This window comes from Magnolia sinica, chromosome 4, assembly GCF_029962835.1.
Source record: "Magnolia sinica isolate HGM2019 chromosome 4, MsV1, whole genome shotgun sequence".
In the NCBI taxonomy this organism is placed as follows: domain Eukaryota; kingdom Viridiplantae; phylum Streptophyta; class Magnoliopsida; order Magnoliales; family Magnoliaceae; genus Magnolia; species Magnolia sinica.
In genome coordinates, this window is record NC_080576.1 from 75,738,243 (window position 1) to 75,763,158 (window position 24,916).

At 38.6% G+C, this 24,916-nt stretch overlaps 1 non-coding gene across 1 annotated transcript; it reads left to right on the plus strand.

Moving 5' to 3' along the window:
- Nucleotides 1–2,231: 2,231 nt before the first annotated feature.
- On the plus strand, nucleotides 2,232–2,338 carry LOC131244789 (small nucleolar RNA R71). Its single transcript, XR_009170565.1, has one exon. It is a non-coding gene; the product is annotated as a small nucleolar RNA R71 (small nucleolar RNA).
- The last annotated feature ends 22,578 nt before the right edge of the window (nucleotides 2,339–24,916 follow it).

Here is a 24,916-nt window from a genome sequence, read left to right on the forward strand (position 1 = left end):
CCAGTACTAACTCTAGTTGGCACGAGTTCATTATTGGCATTGGCTACGATGGTGATCCCAGACTTCTTAGGAACTACTTGAGTTGGACTCACCCATTGATTATCGGATATGGGGTATATGATACCCACATCCAATAGTTTAAGAACCTCGGCCTTAACTACTTCCCTTATGTTTGGATTTAGTCTATGTTGTGATTGCCGAGCGATCTTCGCATTATCCTCAAGATATATGCGGTGAGTACAAATCGAGGGGTCGATTCCCTTGAGGTCCGCTATCGTCCATCCAAGGGCTCCCTTATGCTCAATGAGAGTAGATATGAGCATACTCTCCTATTTTTGCTAAAGGTGGGAAGAAATCACCTCCGGATATGTCTCATCTTGACCTAAATAGACATATTTCAAATTAGAGGGTAAAGGTTTTAGGTCAAAATTTAGTGGCTTGAGGTTAGACGATAGAGGCACTACATCAATTTAGGGCAACTCTTCAAATTGTGGCCTCCATCGGTTAACTTCAAGTACCGGTGTAGTATCGAGCAAGGCATATGTCTCCCTAATCATGTTATCATCAAAATCATGAGAGTGGGCCAGGCATGTCTCTAGAGGGTCAGAGGATAAGGTCAGAGGTGTCGTATCTTCCACTAAAGAGTCAATCATGTTAATGTCATGGAAATCGTCATCATCCTCTAAGTTTCTGCCGTTATTGAAAAAGATATTTGACTCTAATGTCATATTCCCAAAAGACATAATCATGACACCATTCCTGCAATTGATAATTGCGTTTGAAGTAGCAAGGAATGGGCGACCAAGAATGACGGGGATCTGAGTACTCATGTTATTGATTGGTTCAATTTCCAGGATGATAAAATCTACAGGGTAGTAAAATCTATCAACTTGGACCAATACATCCTCAATTATCCCTCTTGGTACACGAACAGAGCGATCAGCAAGTTGTAGAGTGGTTAGGGTGGGTTTTAATTCACCCAAACCTAATCGCTTGTATACCAAGTAGGGAATCGATTGACGCTTGCTCCTAAGTCAAGAAGTGCATGATCAATTTGATGGTCCCCGATTACACATGATATGGTTAGGCTACCGGGATCTTTGAATTTTGGTGGCACGTCTTACTTTAGGATAACACTCACTTTCTCAGTCAAGAACATCTTCTTTTGAATACTCTGCCATCGTTTGGTCGTGCATAAGTCTTTCATAAATTTGACATATGAAGGTATCTGTTTTACGACATCAAGTAGAGGAATGTTGACTTTCACTTGTTTCAACACCTCTAGGATATCCTGAGAGTTAGAGAGAGGTTTTAGTGCGACCAACCGTTGGGAAAATAGAGCAACTGGATTTTCTAGAAGTTCCAGTTTTAATTTTTGTGGGGCCTCACTAGATCCATCATTGTTGTCCTCTTCTGGTTCTTGAGGCTTTTCAGGCCTAACCGGAAGGGTTTTATCAATGATCTTCCCACTCCTAAGAGTGGTGATGGATTTAGCGTGCTCCATTTGATTTGAAGAGCTGGGATTACTTATCTCGTATTGTGGTTTAGGATTGGGGAGCGGTTGTGCAGGAAGCATCCCCTTTTCTATAACCGTCATACGTGAATCCATCTTTTGCATAAAATCTCGCATTACCTGGGTCAGCTCTTGCATGAAATTTTGAACCAGTTCTTCTTGAGGTTTCCTCTGATTTGGATTTTGATTGAAGAAACCTTGAGGGGTAGCAGTTTGTCCATTTCTCCAACTAAAGTTTGGATGATTTTTCCAACCAGGATTGTACGTATTAGAGGTTGGTCCATTGAAAGGTCTTTGATAAGTATTTACGGCATTAGATTGTTCATTCAACACTTCTCGAAAGGCGGGTATCATAGGACAATTTTCAGTTGTATGAATGTTGCAATCACAGATGCCACAAACACTTTCATTAACCTTATCCTTCTTTCCTTCCATGGCCTCAACTTTTCTTATGAGCGTAGTCACTTTATACTTGAGATCATCCTCTTCTTTCAAGAGATACAATCCACCTTTCTCCTTAGATTGAGTCGGCCTAGACGTGGTGTTCGATTTTGGGTAATAGTCCCATGATTGTGTTTTTTCAGCAAGACTATCGAGGTAATCCCATACCTCGTCGACATTTTTATTAATGAATTCTCCATTACACATTGTCTCGACCATTTGGCGCATGGAAGATGTCAGTCCATCGTAAAAAAAAATTATAATGCACCATGTTTCAAAGCCGTGTTGTGGGCATGAACTGACCAAATCCTTGAACCTTTCCCAACATTGGTAAAATGTTTCATCCTCCTTTTGGGTGAAGTTCATGATTGCTTTTCTAAGGGTAATCGTTTTATGATGTGGAAAAAATTTCTTTATAAATTCCCTCTGCATATCATTCCATGTGCCAATGGATCTAGGACGCAGTGAATGTAACCACGTCTTAGCCTTCTCCTTCAAGGAAAAAGGAAAGAGTTTCAGCCTGACTGTGTCCTCAGACACATTTTGAAAATATAAAGTGGCTATGATTTCATCAAACTCTTTCAAGTGTAAATATGGATTTTCATATTCAAGTCCATGGAATTTTGGAAGGAGTTGGATTACCCCTGGCTTGATATCCATATGTCCTGTATTTTCTGGAAAAACTATGCATGAGGATGTACTCACCCTCACCAGTTGTAAATAATCTCGTAAAATATGAGGCGGGGGTGCTTGATGCACCTCATTCTCATCTTAAACTTCCTCAGCCCCTAGGTTGAAGTTGTTGATTTACCATTTGATTTTCAACCATCACTTCAATTAACTCAGGGGATTTCGAGTGGTGCCTAGTCCTGCGATGGACAGTCAACCCCTCAACCAAGCCTCCTTCAATCAAGAGACGTCGAGTGTTGTCACGGGCCCACTTGGGCATGAAACACTCGCAGCCCTCAATCAAATTCAAAACCTAATCCTAAGAAAGGAAAAGAAAATCTAGAAAGAATGAGAGGGTTGGAAAGAAGTTACCAAATTGGAGTCCCTAAGTGAAAAACCTACAAAAGAAAACAAAACAAGTCAGTTTCTAAAGAGAAGGTCTAAAATTAAAAAATCCTTAAAAAGAAAGATATAAGTAAACTAGTTTCTAAAAGAAGAAATTCCTAAAAGAAAGTGGAAATTTAAAATAAATTAGGAAAGTCCTAAACTAGAAAGTAAGTTACTAAAAGAGATCTGAAAATAGAAAGTAGAGAAAGAGGTTACCGAATTATAAATTTCTATCTTAAAAGCCTACAAAATAGGAAGGTTAGTTTCTAAAAAAAAAAAATCTATAAGTAGAAAATTTCTAAAATTAAATTAGGAAACAAAGTTAGATTCTAAAAATAAAATAAGGGAAAGATAAGTTAGTTTCTAAAATTAGAAATAATTTTAAAAAGGGAAATAACTAACCTAGTTTCTAAAAACAAAAGAGGAAAGTTTCTAAAAATAAACTATTTCCTAAAAATAGAAAAATACTAGAATTAGAAAATTTCTAAAACTCAAACCTTAATTCTAAAATTAGAAAAAGCAAAGGAATTAGAAAGGGCTTACCAATTTAGAAGTTTATGTCAGGATCCTACAAAATAGGAAAAAATAAAAAAATAAAAAAAGAAAAACCTAATCCTAACCTAATCTTAAACTAATCTTAAAACTAGTTAATCTCAGAAAAACGTAACCGTCAATCCCCGGCAACGGCGCCAAAAACTTGTTCACTCCCCAAGTATAGGGTTGTGATGTAGTAATAAACTCGGTGAGACCGAGGTCGAATCCCAAGGGACTGAAACCTGTACGTAATCTGAAACTAAGTAGGACTAGAATTAGACTAAGATGAAATCTAAATCGAATGAATTTGAGGGAATAATGGTGAAATATTAATATAAAAATTAAAGAATTCAGAAGTAGGAAATTAGGGATTCAGAGAATCTACTTGTAGAGATCAGGGAGATCTTATGCCTGTTTCAAGAACTCAACTGGACTTAAAGTCCCATCTTCATGAAAATCAAGACTGAACTTCCTTTGATATAGTTTTTAAGAGATGAAAGGTATATGAATTAGAATGGATTCCATCACCAAACCATGCCCATGAGACAAAGTAAACAACAGAATTAACTAATTACTAACTAATCAACAATGTATGAAGGTTAGAAAGGGTACCGACATCCAACCATGCCCAGGAGACGATGGCGAACAACAGGGCTTCCTGACGTCATAATCAAAATAAGGAAAAAGAAATACTCAAAGCCATCGCAGACCCATTGTAATTTCAGTCAACAGACCATTAAAAACTAAAAATATTCCCATAATAAAATTAAATCAAAATCCATTCAATCTAAACAAAAGGCACACGCATAAATTCTCCCATCACATTACAAGCTTCACATCTTAGCCCTAGCTAAGAGGTTTAGCCCGTCATGGACATAGTGAAATCAAAACCCTTAAAAGCAGCAAAAGAAGAAAGAAACTAAAGAAGAAAAGGAGAAGGAAGACTCCTCTTGTGCTGGCAGTTTCAAGCTTCCTCCCTCTTCACACGTCAAAAGATGTTCCAAAACTTGGATGCCTCCCTCCTCCTCACGTGCTTCTCCTCTTATCATCGGTGTAGGTCAGATGGAGTGGAGAAACTTCATGCGAAAGTTTTCCTTACGCAGCCCAGCAGCGCGCACAAGAACCATGTGAAACTACTCACATTTTGGAGAAGAATTTCGACGCAAAATCAATTCATCTATTGATTTTAACATCTTGGCTAGGGTTATGGCCACCTGTTGTAACATGTGTACGGTCCAGATCATGGATCCGACCATCAGTACGATCGCACAACGGCCCACGGAAGTCGGTTGCGTCCGGACGTGCGTAATGCGTAATCCTTACGCTGTTGAAGTCGGTGGGCCCAGGATTGATGTCAGACGAGAAATCCGACCCGTCCATTGAATTCCTCTCGAAATTTCAGTCGAGAAGGAGTGTTTTTGCTTACGTTTAGTGTGGTCCATCGAATCAAATCTTTCCACCGTCTGTCCACCGTTTGAATGGCTGAAATCATATCCTCACTGTTTCTTGGAAACTTGACACCTAGGCCTTGGCCAGTTGACCCATGGAATTCTAATAGAGGGCCCGGATCAAAACATCGCATCATGATGGTGGCCCACAAAGGAAAATCGCAAGCTCTGTTGCGAAACAGAGCTTTCGCGTCAACGCTGTGAAAGTCGGTGGGGCCCATAATCAGTGTCAACTTGGAAATCCACCCCGTCCATTGCAATCTCCTCAAAACACCAATTGGAAATGGCTGGTTTTAATCCGCCGTTGATGAAGCCCACGAGATATTTCACTCCACCGTCCGTCCTGCGTTGGTCGGTTGAAGACGTGTTTGTGTGCACATGGGACGAAAAGGCAACCTTGGCATGGGTTAAAGCCCACATACGGACACCATGGACGGTCCGGATCATCGAAATGAGTGAATAGTGGGGCCCACTAGCAAGAACCGACGGTCGGACGTTCGTCCGCTGTTGGTTTTAGAAAGTTTAAAAAGAAATCTTCGGTCAGCGTGTTTTGACCGGATTTCTTCAGTTCGTGGTATTGCGGCCGTGCACACACCATGTGCACACTCGCATTGGTGTAGGGCCCATTGTGATGTATTCGTAAAATCCACTCCATCCATTCATTTTGTCGCATCATTTAAGATGTTGAGACCAATTTTGAAGCATACCTAAATATCATGCGGGCCTCGAATCAACGGTTTATGGGATGATCTGTCAGTTTACCCACCTCCACAGGGATCTGGGAGCTAAGATTCAATGTGTACGGTTCATTTATGGTCCTCAGGCCATATATAAAGTATTGAGCCGAGTAGATGGTGGGAACCCTGTGATCTTGCATTCTGGACCAATTTCGGGCCACTTGAGCTTCAGTTTCTCGATTTTCTTGGATCCTTGGCATGTAAATCTGTCGATCTTAGTCTCCTGGGGTCCGTCCTGACATGCTCCAGTCATATGACACACTTGATTTCAATGAGGAGGAAGAGGCTAGTTTATTCAAGCCTCAACTAAGCCTAGAAAAATAGTGTGAGGAAAGTGATCTCATCCCACTTATGAACTATACTAAATTGGAAAATGATAAGTATTGGGATGAGAATCATGAGTTGAATTTTCAACCTAGAGGACTTGATCGCCCTACTTATTTTCTGGTGTTCCAAAAATTGTTCGAAGGATATATATATAATTTTAATATTTCACAAGAAAAATATTTCTAAGGACAAATTATTTCTAATCATTGTAGACTGTTCATACATGATTTAAAATTCTACGTATGTTCATGCAATGCAATGCAATCCATCCGATCCAATCCGATAGTCTGGAAAAGTTTATTAAACTTGAAGTTTCAAAAAAGATGCTCTAAATTCTGATTTTCTTAAAATTGTAAAATAATAATAATAATAATAAAAGAATTATTAATACATGGGTACATAATAATCTACATGTAAAGTTATTTCAAGGCTTGCTAATTAAAACAAAGAAAACTAAAGAAAAAAATCATGTTAGATAAACACGACAAACTATGAATCAAATGAATAAATCCGTAAGAGCAAAATAAACAATTATTGAATTATTTGCGTAATAATAAAAAGGAAACCAAGTGGAATTTATTATACGCAAAAAAAAAGAGAAAAATATCAAGTGAGAGAACTCACCTTTTTCTTTTAAAAAAGTATTTTCTTTTCTTTTTCTTATCTTCCTCTCTCTTCCTTTTTCTCTCTCCTCTTTTCTTTCTTCCTTTTTCTCTCTCTTCTCTTTCTCTCTCTTCTCTCTCTCTCTCTCCTCACTCTTCTCACGTCACAACACACTCCACCCTCACTTCACATTTTCTTCTCTCTCATACCTCCCTTTTATAGCCTCTTCTTTCACATATTTAACACGTGTAAGAGAGAGGGACTCTTACTATTCTCTCACTGTTTCTCTGGCATTACATTATTAGTCTATTTAAAACATGTGCCGCACGTTCTTTGGTTTGCACGCACCACATGTTGTACATTGGACATGTGCCATGTGTGTCATGTGTGTGGACGGATGGATGTATGGATAGATGGATGGATAGATGTATGGTTGGATGAGTTCATGTGTGATCAGAGAATGGACTTTATGATGTACCTGTGGATTAGTGGTGAGATGGATGGTCAATTTAGATGGATGGACAAGTATTTTTATGATTTCAGCATATGGATGGTTAGATGGTTGTATCATTAGATGGATGGTTAAATGTATGGTTGGATTTATTAGTTAATGAACAATTGGATCGGATATGTTCAAATCAATGGTTGAGATTGAACCAGTTGATCTTGTAGATCGACGGTCATACCGATGACTTCATGAAATTAACTGATAAATGAGTGAAACAGGCTCAAAACTTGTGAAAATTCACTTATAAGTCTTGTACTTTCATTTGGAATTCGCCAAAAACTGACAACCGACTTGGCAAACTCACACCATACTTTATGATTTTTCACCACAACAAATCAACTTTCACATTATGCTTTGTTAAATATTGAATGTTATCGTTGATGTAACTTCCAATTCATCGTTGCGGATGACATACCCTTGTATAAGGGATTTGGCGAGTCGGCTCCCACCCTTTCATGAAGATGTTCTTTGACATGGTGGTTTGATAGCGTGAAGAGTGGTTTGGAGAAGAATACAGTAGATTAAATATATTTAGGTAGACCCCATTCTCATTTTTATTATATATTCCATCATTTAGGTTTATAGGAGGAATGTTTCACTCACTTATTGAGAGATATATAGGCAATCTTATATTCGAGATACAGGTGAACTGTGTAAAATTTTTCGAGATAGACTTCACCCTAATAACAGGGCTGAAAACTGGTGACCTCTCCATACCCAATATCCATCGTTCGAAGAAGTCAATAAGAGAGAAATACTTCAATGAATATCCTATCCTAAAGAAACATGTACAGGAGGTGTTCAATAGGATAGTTGATAGCAATAAGCACGAAGATGTCGTGAAGGTAGCCCTAATATTATGTGTAGAGTGGTTTGTTAGGGGAACCGACACGAATATTATGTGTTGTACAGACTTTATCGACCTTGTGGACTCGTTGGAAGACTTTAATATCTACCCTTAGGGTAGTTTGACCTTCCATGCGATGACTGAAGGGATCGAGAGTGCCTTGATGGCATCACATGGGTTTCACTACAATGTCACCAGCTGCATATTTCCCCTACAAGTAAGGATTCTTTCCTTGTCTATTTTAATTTATAGTTTATACAAAACTATATTTATTTAAGATCATCTTGTTAATTCATTGTAACAGATATGGGCCCTTGAGAGAGTACCGACTCTCCAAGAATGTATCATTTCATACGTTCCCTCCCAAATTCCAAGATTTATACAATATCGAGGATGAAAGGGTTGGAGGTATGTGAAGATTCATCAAATACTAGAGAGTAAAGATGTAAGTCAATTTCTATGAAGCTAAGTGGTCACTCATTGAACTATATAAATATATATGTATGTATGCTTCTATATATGAAAATGAAGATGTTCTCTTGCAGACTAAGATAGTTCTTATCTTAGAGCCTACCATTGAGGAGCTAGAGACGGAGGCCGTTCGTTTGGTCCGTGATAGATTTGACATAAGATGTCACAAAAGTCTTCTTTTATGTTGATATTTTATGTTTACTTTAACATATTATATAATTGATACATACATTGCTTCATTTTGTAGGGCATTAAAGATGAAGATGATGAAGATATGGAAGAGAGATCGGGATAGGGAGAGGGATAAGAAGGGGGAGAGGAAGAGAGCGGTGATAAGGGAGAGGGAGTGAGATTGCAATTGACTGGGGAGTTGAGGGAGGATAGGGAAGAGTTGAAGCTAAAGGAATGCACACTAAAAGAGAGAGAAGAATTGATGCAGAGGGAGAGAAAAGTAGTACTCAAGGAGGTAGAAATAATGCTAAACATGAAAGAAGTCTTGAGGTTAGAAAAGGAAGAGTTGAATGAGAGGGCGATTTTGAAGATGAAGAGGGAAATGCTAATAAGGGAGAAGGAAGAACTAAGGATAAAAGATAAGGTATTGAAGAAGGAGAAGGAAGAGTTGGAGGAGGGTAAGGCGGAGTTGAAGAAGCAGATGAAGGCGTTTCTTATAGAGAAGACGCAGTTTTTGAAGGAGAAAGAGTTAGGGAAGGAGAAAGAAGAGTTTGAGAAGTAGGATGAGGAATTGGAAGAAAAGGACATGGGAACGGAGAGGTGGAGGTTCAACACTCAGATGCGTTGGACGTTGATATATGTGAGAAATCACTGCATTCCATACCAGTATATAAAGGGAGAACTAATAGGGTGGTAAAGTCGTTTGTCTACAAGCATTCTCCATTCACTTCCATCTCTATCATTTAAACAACTCCAAGCAATGCCACCGACTCTGAGAAATCGAAAGAATTTTGTACTTTTCCGATACCCTTCCAGGCCAAGATTGATCCATTTAGGGTAATATCAGAGGACGAACTGCATGAATTGGAAAGTTGGGCCAACGCAAACAAAGATTCGGCGGAATTTGTTTGGTTCAGGACCATATGGGAGAAAAATGCATGGGTCGATAGCGTGGTAAGTAATTCGCACACATACATCTATGATTATTCAACACTTATATTATACTAGAGCTTAATTCACCATATTTATTGATTAGGCTATTAATAAATACGTTGATTTCTTAGAGAGAAGGCACAGTTCATTTCCTACTTTATATACAAAGGACTGCAAGTTTGACCCCACATTTTTCTGGTAATTGTATGAATTGGATCATGGTTATTATGTTATTTCATTATATGATATATGTTCTAATTTGGTATTTGTCTGTAATAGCCATGTATCAACATGTAAATGTTGGTGTTGAGAATGTATCAGGATATTGGTAGTGACGAAGTGCTTTCATTATTAGAAGTGGAGAAACTCACTGTTCACAGCATTGTTAAACATCTGAAGGGCAGAAGCCCATGTGGCAGTATGAACAGGTAATGGTGTTGTTACAAGTTATCAACGCTAAGTGTGCCCATTTCTATAATGTTTATAATGATATCTTATTTTGTCAAACATGGATAGGCATACGTACCAGTCAACCACGCCAACAGTCATTGGTACCTGATGGTTATCCACCCTCGAGACCGAGAAATCGTTATACTCAACAGTTTATATTCGAGGATACTTAGTCGATAAAAAAACATATCCAGCTGATGAAGGAAGGCTTGCTTATATTATTCTATACTGTAGGAGATATGTCTACGTTGGATGGGAATGCTTGGACGGTCAGAGAAGAGACTTGTATACCAAAGCAGACGAACAGATATAATTGTGGTATTTTTGTCATGAAATATATCGACATTTTGTGCAGTGATATCATTTTGTCAGGACTTGCAGGAATTCGTTCCCAACTTTAGGAACTCAATAGCCTATAATTGCCTGAGTGACCACAAAATATGACATATTCGTCTTAGGCATGAGAGGAATCAGGAAATTTTGTGAAATGTTATAAATGATGTCTTATAAAACATTCAGGATGAAATGATGTAAATGATGTCTTGTATATTTTGTCATGATTTTATAGTAAATGATGTCTTCTTAATAGTGATTTCATTATGAATGGTGATTTGTTTGTGTATTAGATAATTTCATTTACTCTGCGGTCAATTTACTTCACTTCGCGGTCAATTCCATGCACTTCACGGTCATTTCCATTCACTTCACGGTCAATTCTATGCATTTCACGGTCAATTCGTTTCACTTCATGGTCATTTCCATGCATTTCATGGTCAATTCCCTTCACTTCACGGTCATTTCCATGCATTTCACGGTCAATTCCCTTCACTTCATGATCAATTCAATGCATTTCATGGTCAATCAATTTCCTTCACTTCACGGTCATTTCCATGCATTTCACGGTCAATTTCCTTCACTTCACGGTCAATTCAATGCATTTCACGATCAATTCCCTTCACTTCATGGTCATTTCCATGCATTTCATGGTCAATTTCCTTCACTTCACAGTCAATTCAATGCATTTCACGGTCAATTGCCTTCACTTCACAGTCATTTACATACGTTTTATGGTTAATTTCCTTCACTTCACGGTCAATTCCCTTCACTTCACGGTCATTTCCATACACTTCACAGTCAATTTCCTTCACTTCACGGTCAATTCAATGCATTTCCTTCACTTCACGGTTAATTCCATATATTTCACGGTCAATTCTATTCACTTTACGTCATTTCCATGCATTTCACTTCAATTCCTTCACTTCACTGGTCAATTTCCTTTACTTTATAATTCAATACATTTCACTTCGCAATTCCTTCATTTTCACGATCATTTTCATGCATTTCACTGGCAATTTCCTTCACTTCACTGGCCAATTCAATGCATTTCACGATCAATTCCCTTCACTTCATCATTTCCATGCATTTCACAACAATTTCCTTCACTTCACTCAATTCAATGCATTTCACTGTCAATTTCCTTCATTTCACGGTTAATTCAATGCATTTCACTGGCCAATTCTCTTCACTTCACTGGTCATTTACATGCATTTCACGGCCAATTCCTTCACTTCACTGGCCAATTTCCTTCACTTAAATAATTCAATGCATTTCACTGGCCAATACCCTTCACTTCACGGTCATTTCCATGCATTTCATGGTCAATTTCCTTCACTTCGTGGTCAATTCAATGCATTTCACAGTCAATTCCCTTCACTTCACGGTCATTTCCATGCATTTCATGGTCAATTTCCTTCACTTCACGGTCAATTCAATGCATTTCACGGTCAATTCCCTTCACTTCATGGTCATTTCCATGCATTTCACGATCAATTTCCTTCACTTCACGGTCAATTCCTTCACTTCACGGTCAATTCAATGCATTTCACAGTCAATTTCATTCACTTCACGGTCAATTCAATGCATTTCACGGTCAATTCCCTTCACCTCACGATCATTTCCATGCATTTCACGGTCAATTCAATGCATTTCACGGTCAATTTCCTTCACTTCACGATCAATTCCCTTCACTTCACGGTCATTTCCATGCATTTCACGGTCAATTTCCTTCACTTTACGGTCAATTCAATGCATTTCACATTCAATTTCCTTCACTTCATGATCATTTTAATGCATTTCACAGTCAATTCCCTTCACTTTACAGTCATTTCCATGCATTTCACGATCAATTTCCTTCACTTCACAGTCAATTCAATGCATTTCACGGTCAATTCCCTTCACTTCACGGTCATTTCCATGCATTTCACAGTCAATTTCCTTCACTTTACGGTCAATTCCATGCATTTCACGGTCAAATTGAGAAATCAACTTATCGAGGCTAATTATGGATTCAAAATGGTTCCAAAGAATCACTTAATCAATCCTAACAACCCTATCTAGAACATGTCAACTTATGCATGTATCAGACTATCTGATTAACATTAATTTAACGTTGTCCCATGAATGTTGTATCAAATTGAAAGTCTAGATTGAGCAAGTGGACTGTCCAAGTGCCTGAATGCAACTCTGATCTCTATAGTTTACTGTGTTTTAAGCGTTGGATCATTCCGCATATATAATTATCAATTCCCTTCACTTCACCATCAATTCCATTCATTTCAAGCATTTCATGGTCAATTCCATTCACTTCGCGGTCAATTCATTTTGAAGTCAATGAATTTCACTATATATCGAAGAACTTTCGACATACAATTCTTCGCTATATCGAACGTAATTCAATATGATCGAATAAGTGAAAAAACTATCCAGAGACCTTGTGTTCAGTACAAATGAATTCTCGATTACAATTCGATATCATCGAATGTCAGTTGATTACATGGACCTTGAATTTCGACAAAACAAAAGCTACAATTTTGAAGGGCTCTTCTATGTCTTCGATATACGATTCTTCGCTATATCGAACATAAGTTGACATGGTCGAATAAGTGAAAAAACTGTCCAGAGACCTTGTATTCAGTACAAATGAATTCTCGATTATAATTCGATATCATCGAATGTCAGTCGAATACATGGACCTTGAGTTTTGAACAAAAGCTACAATTTTGAAGGGCTCTTCGATGTCATCGAAAACTACTCGATGTTATCATCAGTGAGTATTTTCATTAAGTAACGAATGTTTTCGTAACTAAATCAGTTTCGTCGAGCAATTGTCTCATGGAAAATTCACTGAATTTTACGATATATCGAATACGCTTCGATATGATATTCTTTGATATATCGAATTTCATTTGATATATCGAAAAAGACCCGAAACTGTCTAGAGAGTTTGTGTTTATTTAAAATGAATTATCAATGTTATCGAAGACTACTCAATGTTATCGAGCTTAAGTTATCGATAACATCGAAGCCTATTCAATATTATTATACTAAACCACTCACTGCATTCCATGATATATCAAAGCTTCTTCGATATCATATTGTTGGATATATCGAACGTCATTCGATATTATTGAAAATGACCTAAAAATATCTAAAGACTTCGTGTTCAGATAAACGAATTTTCGATGATATCGAGTGACCTTCGATATATATCGAAGGACATTTCGATATCAATCGAAGTGTACTCGATTACAAAAACCTTGAATTTATTGATGATGTCAAAGCTAAAATTATCAAGTGCTCTTTGATATATCGAAGTCACTTCGATATGATATTTTCAATCTATTGAAGTCCATTCAATATATTAAAAAAGACCCAAAACTGTTCAGAGACCTTCTGTTCATCTAAAACAAATTTTCAATGATATCGAGTGACCTTCGATATATCAAAGAATAGTACGATATCACTCGAAGTTTACTTGATTACAAAGACCTTGAATTTATTGATGATGTCAAAAGTAAAATTATCAAGTGCTCTTCGATGTTATCGAAGACTACTCAATGATATCGAGCTTAAGTTATCGATAACATTGAAGTCTATTCGATGTTATCGTACTAAACCATTCATTGCATTTTACGATATATCGAAGCCGTTTCGATATTATATTCTTCGATATATCAAATGTCATTCGATATATCGAAAAAGACCCAAAACTGTCCAGTGACTTCATGTTCAGATAAATGATTTTTCGATGATATCAAGTGACCTTCGATATATATATCGAAGGACATTTTGATATCAATCGAAGTGTACTCGATTACAAAGACCTTGAAAAAACTATCAAACCTTTTGTCCTGACCATTGGACTCCCTTCAATACATCGAGTGACCTTCGATATATTGAAGAAACATGTGTATTTATAGAACGGCGCGTCCACTTCACTTCATCATTCTATTTCCTTCTTTCTCTACGGCGCATCCACTCCCAAAAGCTGGTAGAGGTGCATTCGAGCCATTTTCACGAGCTTTTAAGGTTAGCAAATCGTTTTTGTTGTTCAATCAATCAAAACCCTAAATTTTCCTAGATTTCCCTTTAGCTGGTAAATCGTATTTGCTGTCCTTTTCCCCAATCTCCTAGATTTCCCTTTAGTTTCTTTAAGAATATCATCTGAGGTTTCCTCTAAATGGAAAAAGACGAGTAAATCCGTTCATTAGGGAGAATCCTCCAATCTTAGGCCAAAACATTCCAAAATAATTATCAGGCGAAAGTCGACTCAACCATTGACCTAAAATGTCTCTTCATCACATAGAAACGATCTGACCCCTGTACTTGAAATCCCTACTGTGCCACCATCTCCTGAGGCTCTATATGAAAAGTTTAAAGCAAGGAAGATGGAGTATGAAAGACAAGTTGACAGGTCCTATCTAGTTCCATATGGGATTGGACCAATGCTCTAGGCCATTGGCTTGTCTCGTATGCTTGACTTTGGTGGAGTGACATGAAATTAACAAATATATAGGTTTTTAGCCTACTGTCATTCACCAGTATTTGACTCCCCAGCCATAAATGTCACCATTGGCCAAACCACAAGTCACATCACTCCTGCCATTATCGGTCAATTAATTGGAATTTTCACAAAATCCCAAGGCTTTGCAGAGTACGACTTCAACTCTCTTGAAGTTCGTTCAAAAATTACAAAACGTCTCGACAATGGGCAAGACATTCCTTGGCATGAGGGTAATTCCCTGCGTGGCACCCACATGTTTGTACAATTCCGCATTCTTCACATAATTTTTTCTACAAACGTCTATCACAGAGGCACCAACAAGTCTAATCTTACCCCATTCATGTTGGGGATTCTCTATGCTATCAGCTAAAGAGTGGAACTGTGTCTACCTACTCTCATGTTGCATCAGTTGGCCGCAACAATCCAATCCACCAGAAATATGTACATTCCATTCCCTCATCTTATCTATCTTTTGTCCTGACATGTGAGATTGCTTCCCACCAGTGATTATCCTTTAGAGCCTCACCAATTTACCAAATTAAACATCAAAAGAATGGCTCCGCTTGACACACCAGCTTCCTTTTTGCACGTCATCGGGATGATACTATGGGTGAAACCGAAGCTGAAGGAGCTGAGACTGAAGCAATGGACACCGAGGCAGGAGAGACTGGAGATGAGAGGCAACAACACAGTGACGCTCCGTTCTCGCTAGTCCCACATACCCGTCGTCATGCTAGCCACCGAGAGCGTCGGACCTCGATTATATATCAACTTCAATAGTAAGTTGAACGATTGTCGAAGATCGAGGAGATCGTAGGTGTGACGTAAAGAGGACTTGAGCGAGTGGAGAAAAAGTTGCAAGACCTGATATCGATGATCACATGCAGACAAGATGACACCGTGCCACCTGGAGTCGGTCCTTCTGCCCCGCCTGATGCTTAGTTGAAAAATGTTGTTAAAGAAGTTTTTCGATTTTTTAGATATTGTATGTCCTTAAAGGGCTTCTTCTTCTTTTGTTGGATGATGATTGTACTACCCAAACTTGGGGTAGTCATTTTGGTTATTCTCTTCAAGTGAATGAATGATGATATCTGATGGTACCTTGTCTGTCCTATATGTTGATAACTCTAAACATTCATATGATGTGGCCAATTTTCAATTCATCCAATCAATTCATGTGATTGGCTCGTAGTGAAGGGAATTCACCGCGAATTGAATGAAGTGAATCGAATTCATCGCAAAGTGTTTTCAATCTTACTCATCACTTCAAGCGGGCTGCCTGCAGGAAAGCCAAAACTTGCTCTTTTGATTTTATATTCAATATGGGTCTGTTTGGATTCCACCATTTTGTAGTTCTGCAGCCTGCCTTAAGTGGGCTACTGACCTCTATTACGCTTTAAATGTGGACAATGCTACTTTCAAGAATCACCCAGTGATTTTATTCAATGTTCTTAGTGCTTACAGGCTTTCCGTATGTGATAAGTGTCACTTAATGTTTGATTCTTGGATGAACTTTCTGCATAACTCTAATTTTATTTTTTGCCTATCTGAGTTTTTACCACCTTTCACTATTAACTCTGATTGCCCTTTATATACAAACCGTGCCAATGAACATACCATTTCAGGATTTAGGATGAGCTAATTTGTTGATCTTTTGCTCCATTTCATTTTGTTGCTGATTGATTTAATTCTGAAGATTCTGTTCATTGGCATGGATTTAATTCTGAAAATTCTATTCATTGGCACGGATTTAGGATTTAGAAAAAGTGATACCTCAATTTCACTCACTTATGTGCAGATATTGAAGGAAAGAGAAGTATGGAAGATGTCAGCTAAGGGGTTGTTTGGAAGTGTCAATTTCAGGGAACTTAGATTCAAAAATGCCCCTTTTGAGTATTTTATATTTGATATGCTATAATTTCCCCCCCTTAAATTGCTATGGTAATTGAACACTACGACACACCCAAATTACAAAATGGATTTTGTACATGTAGTTACAACAAGAAGTCCAAATTCATACCAAATTACAACAGGATGTCCAAAGTCAATGAGTTAGGGGCCCTTCAATCCTAACCCAGCAGCAAGAGCAGAAGTTTTGGATTCTATTTACTGTTGAAAAGTGAATCCGTAGTTCTTATAGTGGAACTCTGAATTTACAACTGGTGCATGATTCTTTATTGTCGCTTAAACTCATGTTAAGGACTTCTTGAATAAAGCAACTGTGCAATGATATGCTATGTGTGTTTTGTAAGTAGTACAAGGTGCTTTATCAATATTTTCAATTATGTAAATTCTAGGCGTCGCTTGTATTGCCCGCATTTTCGGTTATCAGCGATATTATCGATGATATCGATATCATTTCCGTATCCCTGGGTAGCGAAACTTGTAGTGATACAGATGTTTTCGGTTATCAGCAATATTATTGACGATGTCGATATTATTTTCGTATCTCTGGCCAGCGAAACTTGTAGCGATACTGATATTTTCAGTTATCAGCGATATTATCGACAATATCGATAGTGTTTCCGTATCCCTAGCCAGCGAAACTTGTAGCGATACCAATACTTTAAACACTGGTCCCAGGACTTTCTCCAGCTAGAAAGCCTTACTCAAATAGTTGATGGGTTTTTATAGTTAAATATGGACCATATGCAACTCTAGTGAATTCCAAGACAATTCCTTCAAGTGACTGAATTTACCGTGAAATGCATGGAATTGACTGTGAAGTGAAGGGGAATCATCGGAATTGACTGTGAAATGCATGGAATTGACCGTGAAGTGAAGGGAATTGACCGTGAAATGCATGGAATTGACCGTGAAGTAAAGGGAATTAACCGTGAAGTGAAGGGGAATGGTCGGAATTAATCGTGAAATGCATGAAATTGACCGTGAAGTGAAGGGAATTGACCGTGAAGTGAAGGTAATTAACCGTGAAATGCATGGAATTGACCGTGAAGTGAAGGGAATTGACCGTGAAATGCATGGAATTGACCGTGAACTGAATGTCTTATTGGAAATTTAAATCGTAGTGGTAGGAAATTCACAAATTCAAAGAAAGCAACATATGTATTACAAGAAATGTATAACATTTACAATCATATTACAAAAAATGTATAATATTCATAGTCGTATTACAAAAAAAGCACTACAAATTACATTATTCTAGAGGTATTGAAAATTTGCAACTCTAACGATTATGCCCTGTTTGTTTGCAATGTCCGCATTTTTAATTGTTTGTTCCTCTCCACAAGAAAGGATTCGTGCCTTCTTCGGTCTTCCAGCTGACCTCGTCTGTAGCGGGGGCTTGATACTCGAACAATACTCCTTAAATCCAGAAGAAATTTTCCATTGACTCTTGTCCCGTACTAGGTACATGGAATCTTCATATGTGATCTGGTAATTCCTCACCATGTACAACAAGGAGCAATACGAATAATGAGGAAGATTATAGTTTATACATGCTGAAAGAACATGAAAACAAGAGAATCCTTTTACTTCAAACTCGCAACATGTACATGAAAGCTCATTGAGCTTGACAGTATCATTGTAGTCTCCCACAATATAGTATTCATCCCGAGAAATTGCGTGGCAATGAACATCTTGTGCCTTCGGTATGAGATCCTTTAATTTTTCTCAGCCCACGGTGTTAATGGTTCAACAAATAATGATGCTGATTCTCTTCTCTTATAGAACGTCTCTTGAATTTTCATTCTAACCGTCTCTTTCAGCATAGTCAGGGATATTCTCCTACTTCTTTGAATAGAGCATTAACACACTTAGCTATATTTGTAGTGACCAAATTAAATCTTTTTCCTAGGAAGTGCGAAGATGCCCACTTTTCATACCTTATTTCTCTCAACCATGCATATATCGGGGGGTTGGCAAGTTCGATATCATGCATTAACTTTTCGAACTCAGCCCTCCTACAAGTCTTTACAGCTTACCAGTAGTAGATTTCTAATGACTTGTCTATGAACGTGTCCACCAAGTTTCGGTATATATGGTACGCGCAGTAGCTATGGATTGTTGCTTGGAAGACCTGGGGAACTTCTTTCATTAGACCTTTATGCCGATCTGATATGATCACAAGACCAGGTAGATCCCTAATGAATCGCTGAGGTAGGTAAGGAACCACTTCCAACTGCTGCTGTTCTCTGATTCTCCGATACCAAAAGCGACTGGAAAGATATGATTGTCGCCATCCAAAGCCGTAGTAATGAACAGAACACCCTTGTACTTACCTTTTAGATGCGTCCCGTCAACGGCTAAAATCCTTCACAGAGATGTTTAAAAACTTCTGACACACTGTCCGAGCGCAACAAAATATCTCTCGAACCTCTTCGTCTGTTGATTCACGAGCAGGGCAATCATTGTCCCCGAGTTCGTCATCCTCTACTCATACAAGTACATTGGGAGTTCTTTGTAAGAGTCTGTATAAGAACCCATTACACAATCGATTGCAATCTCTTTAGTGCGCCATGCCTTCTTATAGCTAATAAGAATATTATACTTCTCTTGCATTGCAAATATAATGTCCTTCGGCCTTAATCCCAAGTGTTGCTCAATGCGATTGATAACCAGTTCACTGGTTAGCTTACTGCTTGCTTGCTGATGATTGCTCTTCATCCATGACATTCCAGATGTATGTATGGACCTGTAAGTCTTAATTTTGAATATCCCCGCATCATTCACCCTAGATGCGTGTACCCTCCATTCACACTTATCTTCCATACACGCCATGGTGAATTTCTTGGATGTGGAGTACATGACCTTGTATTGAAAGTTGTTGCGAATTGCAAATTAGTTCAAAACATACTTATACCAGCTCTTGTCCTTAAATGTTTGGCTAGCGGCTATATCAATCAGGTCATCAAGTGGATATGAATAAAGTGACAGGTCTGCATTGGTAAAACCAGCATCCTCAAAAGGCATAATGGGAAGGCCGGTGGTGAAGTCCGATGTTTGAACCTGATCGGGCAATGGAATGTCGCTTCTACTTATGTTTCTGACGTTGGATGTTGAGGGCAAATCTACTCTTGTAAATGAAGGTGATGTAGTATATTCACTTCTGAGCTTGAAGTCAGCCAACACACTCACTTGACTTGTCATGAAGTTTGATGTTTGAGCCGGCTCGGGTATTGGAGTGTTACTTAGAGGAACGATGAAGGTGATGTCATATATTCATATTTCAAGTCATGCTCCTCACCCAAACTTCCAATAGCTTGGGCGTCATGTTCGAAACCACTGTAAACCACTAGGTCTTCGAGTATTGCCTCATTAACGTGCTGTATTATTCTATGAATAAAGGGATGTAGTGATTTGGATGCTTCAAGTGTACTGTAACGCCCTGAAATTCGGGGGTCGAGCATAACTCAGCTCCCGAGTTTCAAAACATCACTTATGCAACATATTGAATGATGGATGTATGTTGTCTGTATAAGTGCATAGAACATGGAATAGATTAAGCCAAAATGCAAATATAATTCAGGGATAAGTGAAGAACGCAAGCGGAAGACTTAAAGAAATATATGTGTACATGTGCAAATCCCTGAAATACATATACATACCAGGTCGTATTACAAGTGTTTCTATTAAAATTACAAGTATCAAATGACAATATCTATTCCCAAAAAGAAATTCCAGAATTCCCACGCATCAGGACATGGCTCACTAGAACCCGCCTGAAAACTGCATGAAAGAAAATGCAGCCTCATCATCCTCGAACTCCTGCTCTGCCTCAGAGGTCGCATCAACATCTGCATCTAAGACAGTCTGGTGGGTGTTTAAACACCGCCCCAGAACGTAGGAGTGAGTGATCAACTCAGTGGAACAATATAGCAAAGGTTAACATGTTATCAATTCAATCAAGCAGTAATGATAAAGCAGAACAATCAAACATGTCCTAAGTACTCTTGTTAATGCAAGGATGTATGTAGAATGATGCGTGCTCTCACGCGTACACCCTCAGCGTCTTCATCTTACGTTACGCATGACATCGCCTCAAAGTGCGCCACCTCTTCCAGGCACATGCAATGCGGTGCATGAACATGATTACCAAGTTGTTATTAGTCCTTTTCATTCAGCAAGATTGGGAAGCTAAGGTACTTTCCTCATATCACCATCCAAACAGTGATCCATTCTAGGGTTGTCAGTCCTAGATCATCTCATACGATCATATAGTTTTAGGTCGTTGCAAAGGGCTCGTCACTAATCAATGCGCGCCTATCATACCTTCGTTACTACAATAAGACTCGTCACCTCAATGCGGTATCCAGGTATGCTCGAGGTCACTAAAAAGGGCTCGTCACCAATCAATGTAGGCCGACAGCACGAATATAGTGTCCCATACCACCATAATCGGCTCACGAGTTTGGTTGCTCACTGGTCACTACAGGGAGGCTCGTCACCCCAATGTAGGCCGACAGCTCGACCACGGTGTCCCATACCACCATGTCCGGCTCATGAGTCTTAGCGGATCAAGGTACAACGGTTAACAGGATTTGCACTAGTAAGTTTGGTACCCTAGATTCAAACAATAGCGTCCATACATGGTGAACATACATCGGACAATGGGGTTATTTGACGAACTCAACTAGCACGAGCACACGTTGGGTTGAACGACATAGAGTGCGCAAACACTCCGTGTGGCCAAACCACTGTCGACAACTCTAATACGACTCGGGTTAGTCAAATCACGTCCTACATGGCGAAAGCAACCTCAGCCATGAATTCAAGGCCGATTACCGATTTCCTGGACTATTTCGTAGTCCCAAACACATTCCACTACAACAGATATTGATATCAACAATTTAGAATAGTAATGGAACAACAACTCAAATCATGTAGTATATGAGCATTTGAAGAAGGTCAACTTAACATGGATTTAAACATAAGTAATACTTGAACTTAAACAACAAGGAATATGACTTGCATGTGGTAAATCATACACATCACTAGGAGTATTGAGAATCGCTTCTCAACGCCCGCAATTAAGTTAATATGTTGCACTTTAGATCATTCAGACATTTCTACAAACACTTAGAATACATAATACAACATACATGACATATGTTGAAATACATGTATTTGGACAATTCCCTTTACCAAGGAGTTGTTGCACATACAATTAGCACAAGTACACGACAAATAATCGTAGCAAACACAGGTTCATATTTTATACGTATACGGTACTTCCTATAGATACATATAACACACAAATCGCAATATATCACATGCATATCAGGAACGCAAAATAAACATAGCATTTGGCATGTGAAATCTCATCCATAACAAGAATAAACCATTCACTGGCATTGAAAGCCTTGAAAACCATAACCTATACGATTAAAGTCCGTACCTTAAACCAGAAATAGAACACTGAACTGATTCAAACGATATGTCTTCGTCAACGGCGGCAAGATAACTTAAAGCAAGAATAGAAATGAGATACAACACACATAAACCATTCTAAGCTCTAAAACAGATTAGGGTTAGGTTAACTTACCCAAGGATGAACTTAGAATCGCCGGAATAACGATTCAAAAGTAAAGGTTTAAGGATGAAGAAGAACAGGAAAGAATCTAAGATGATTCACCAACTTCTCTCCCACTTTCTCTCTCTTTTTCCTCTCTCTTTCTTAGCTAGGGTTAAGAAATTCGTATGAAAAAGAGAGTTAGGGTTTTAAGGTCTATATATAGGCCTAACATTGATCAAAATAACCCTAGGGCCAAGGTATACTTATGTTATAACCAAAACAGGCCTCTCTTGATCCAACGGAACACTTTCGGTGGGCCTTTTTCCACGAGAGGTCGGACTTAAGCTCACTGACCATAGATCTAGGTCAGACTAAGTTTTCGTACCAATTGGCTTTATAGATCAACCGTGGCGGACCACACACGATTCAACGGTCACCCAAACTCGATCAGGTCCACAAGCACTATGACCTGCCTGAGTCATCTTCCCTGATCAGAGGGTGAAATTGGGTCAGAATCCAATAGTCAGATTGCTTAAAATCGTCGCGCAAACGACACGACTCAGATTTCATAAAAGCACATTAATTTCTCATCGTTCTCACACTCTTCACTCCGGACTCAATCAAATCGACCCAGAACATCATCTGGACTTGATTTTTGAAGTGATGGCCAAGTCCAACATGGTGACCAATACTGGTAAGATCATCGCTATCGGACTTTCGACGCGCGGTCCAGGTCCGATCCAAAGCTTCCAAAAATTTCCAAGAGCAACTGAATTTAGCGATGAATCCCAGATTTCAGAGTAACCTATTGCTAATGATTCTACAGGTTTTAAGTCATGCAGATCCAATTTAAAGTGATTGATGCAAATTTCACAAGCAATCGAGTTTAGCGCTAATAACCCCAATAAGCTTCTAAGGAAAATAGAGGTAGTACTCGGGTCTTGGCACAAAATTTTTCGGGTCATTACATGTACTGCCAAGAGCATTCTCACATCTTCATCGTCTTCAATTACAGTTGGAGGGACTGATTCGTTTGTGTAAAGATACAATGCTTTCAACCTAATATCGTAATCCTCAGGTCTACTCTTCGCAATTCTATACATTTTCAATAGAAGCTATTCATATGTAGTGTCAACGCCCACAGCGGTAGGTTTCGAGTCTCCACCCTCGTACGTGTATCGATTGTTTTCGCTTACTAACTCCCCACCATATGAGCATAGGATGATTACCAAAGCCATGTTTTGAAAACTAACACAATCATATAACTCGTTTAGTATTCACATGTATAAGGTAGATTTGACCGAATAATAGAAAATCCACCATTGTACTAGCTCCAATAGGACCGACTTATCAGTCATATTTTCAAAGTTCTAAATTGCAGGGATGAATGCCACTCAGTTCGCAATGATTTTCACTCACTTCGCAGTCAATTTCACTCACTCCTAGGACAGGTTCTCTCATTTTGCGATGAATTTCACTCACTTCTTAGTCTTGAAGTGATTGAAAATGACTGCAAAGTGAGTGAACTTAAGAGCCTGTTTGATTTTTGGGCTCAACTGTACTTACCATGTAAATGGGTAATAATTATTTACTTAGGTAATTACCACATCTTTCCCAATGTAAATGTGACAACTTACTTTTTTAACACTTAAATCGAGAAATTTACAAAATCAATGTAGGGCCTACCATGATGTATGTGACATGTCCACACCGCTCATTTGTTATGCTAGCTAAATTTAGGACAGGACCAAAAAAATGGGGTAGATCCAAAGCTCAAGTGGACCACACCATAGGAAACAACGGGAATCGAACACCTACCATTAAAAACTTTTTAAGCCCTTTAAAAATTTTAAATAAAGCTGATATTTATGTTTTCCCCTTACCCATGTCTATGTGACCCTATGAACGGGTTAGATGATTAAAAAAACCTCAATGTGGGCCCAGTTAAGGAAATAACTTTCAACGGTATAAGAATTAATGTCATTGTTTCCTTTCATGTGAGCCATTTGAGTATTAGATCAGCCTTATTTTTGGTCTGATGCCCCAAAATGTTATAATAAAATAGATGGATGGTGTGGATATATCATATACATTACAGTGGGGTCCACATATTTAAGTCAACATAGTGGAATTACTCTCACCTTTTCAAACTAGATGAAAAAGTAATAATCACTTATTTACCATGATTTACATGTATCATGGAAAATCAAACAGGCCCTAAGGGAATTGAATTGACCATGAAGTGAAGGGGAAATGGCGGAATTGACCGTGAAGTGAAGGGAATTGATCGTGAAGTGAATTGAATTGACCGTGAGGTGAAGGGAATTGACTATGAAATGCATGGAATTGACCGTGAAGTGAAGGGGATTGACCGTGAAATGAATTGAATTGACCGTGAAGTGAAGGAAATTGACTGTGAAATACATGGAATTGACCATGAAGTGAAGGCGATTGACCGTGACATGAAGGGAATTGACCGTGAAATGCATGAAATTGATCGTGAAATGAAGGGGATTGACCATGAAATGAATTGAATTGACCGTGAAGTGAAGGGAATTGA